At 45.0% G+C, this 2159-nt stretch overlaps 1 non-coding gene across 1 annotated transcript; it reads right to left on the bottom strand.

The window, feature by feature from the left end:
- Window positions 1–1129: 1129 nt before the first annotated feature.
- On the bottom strand, window positions 1130–1202 carry TRNAK-UUU (transfer RNA lysine (anticodon UUU)). The gene has a single exon. It is a non-coding gene; the product is annotated as a tRNA-Lys (tRNA).
- Window positions 1203–2159: the final 957 nt, after the last annotated feature.

Below are 2159 nucleotides of genomic sequence, written 5' to 3'. Positions count from 1 at the left end.
GAATTTTGGAATAAGCCATCTTCCTATCAAGGTTAAGGAGTCAACTGAGCATCTCAGCGGAGGGATTGAATACCTGGATCGAATCAGAGTTCATGCCGCCCGCCCTGAACAAATAGAATAGGAGGTGTGGGACACAAGTCGCACATAAGCCATCGGGTTGCACGACAGAAGAACACCCAACATAAATATGCACACTCCTCCATGTGAAATAGAAAGATTCATCTTCACTTTTTTGTAGTAGTCGTGACCAACAGCCATCAGCAGTCGGCTCGTTGGTAAGGCGAGAGCTTCAAGCCTGCTTTCTGGTGGCACCCCCCCAAACAAGCACCACTCGACGAGGGGGGGGGGGCGGGGAAAGCTACAGGCCCAAAACCTCCGACCCTTCTTTCTATATGGGGGTGCCCGGGGCACCTCATCTTTTCATTTTGTTGCTCATTCCCCTTAGGCCGAAGTGTTTGGCTTTTACTTCGGAGCGCCCTCTCACGCTTCGCTGACCTATCGCGTGGTAGAGAGAAGAGAGTACGAAAGAATTGTAAACAGAGCAGACCGCGGAAAGATTATAAATATGACAAGTCCCCCATGGATTCGATAATGAGGAAATGAAGAACGGGAATGAAACGAAATAAAGCATTTCTAGCGGATTAGCTTCTCTCCATTTTGTTTGGTAATAGAATAGGGCGGCTTGCTTTGACCAACACTCCACTTTTTGCTTTGTCCATGGAGCATATGAATTTCCTTAAATGTAGATAGACCAAAAAAGGGAATAAAGGGATAGGAATAGGAATTATAGTACCATTGGAAGAAGAGGCACCAGCGGGAACATATCTACTAACGAACCATTTCAATAGTACGGGTGCTGCCGTGCCACGGGGCACGACCATGGAAGTAATGAAAAAGAAGAAGTTCTATAGTTGGACCATCTGCTCTATCCGTTCGATTTGAGCTTCTCTAGAGAAGATGAGACGCTAAAAATGGAAGTGTTTGCAACGCAGATCTGATCTCCTTTATACTGACCTCAAACAACGAGCGAGGTTGAGATGTTGATGAGAAAGGGGCTTTTCTCAAGGCCAAAGAGTGCTCTTTGAAGGCTACTATGCATCCTTACGAATACAAGAGTGTTTTTTTGTTTTGGGTATAGCAGGACTTGAACCTGCGACCATTAGGTTAAAAGCCCAATGCTCTACCAACTGAGCTATACACCCGATTTTACAAGAAGGCTTGGTGCGGAAAAGAAAAGAGGGCGGCCTGGCCCCTTTTCTTCTTATCATATCACAAGGGCGTGGCTCTGTATGGTATAGTACTGTGGAGCAAGTCTGGGAGTCCTTTCCACTCATTGAGGATTCTATGTAAAAAAGAAGGTCAACGGGGGAGACTATAGTAGCTCGAACTCAGACTATCTACGAAAAAGGTAAAGTGACACGCAAAATAGATCTATTATCACTTAAGCAAAGTAAATACGATTGACAGAAGTAGTATTATTTTCCAATTAACATCAAATCGAGTAGTCTATCCTTTGTAATGAGGATTTGCGTTCATTTCCTCAGTTACTCGCCTGTTTACTTTCCCCAGTAGCCCAGGGTCGGGAGCTAGGACTTCTGAGGTGAAAGGTCCCTCAAAGTAACCATATATCAGAGATGCTAACCGGTCATTACCTTCGATCCTGTTGCCGTTTGATTCATTCAGAAAGTTTATTATGTTCTTCTTTTTTCTCTGTTGGAAAATGATGTGATGAAAGAAGCTCGTATTTCGGTCTCCATGGCGGAGCCAATTAGCCCTTCCTCTTTGCAACCATTAATCCGAGTGCAAACTCTCTCAATTCAGTGTTGGAAGCAGACGCTCCTATCCACTCCTACCGGGGAGGGGAGCCCCAAGTATTTGTCAGTGAGCGATTCGGTGATAATATTCAGTAGGTTGCATACCTCTTGTCTGTCCCCCCTATCTGTCTAAGGGTCCTTGGTAAAACTCTCTTCATTGAAGGCAGTACGTGGGTATCCATCTTATCTACGGTCTGCGGGTCATCCACATGACCAAAACAAAGGGTACGAAAGCAGTGAAACCGATATATCTGTTGAAGGCGATCCCACCGGTCCTATTTATTAAGTTGCAATGGTGAGTATCTTTGGACCCCAAAGAGTTGTATAAGTTGGAAAATGGAGATT

This window comes from Triticum aestivum, chromosome 2B (assembly GCF_018294505.1).
Source record: "Triticum aestivum cultivar Chinese Spring chromosome 2B, IWGSC CS RefSeq v2.1, whole genome shotgun sequence".
Taxonomy (NCBI): Eukaryota; Viridiplantae; Streptophyta; class Magnoliopsida; order Poales; family Poaceae; genus Triticum; species Triticum aestivum.
This window is presented reverse-complemented; position numbering and strand designations above follow the sequence as displayed.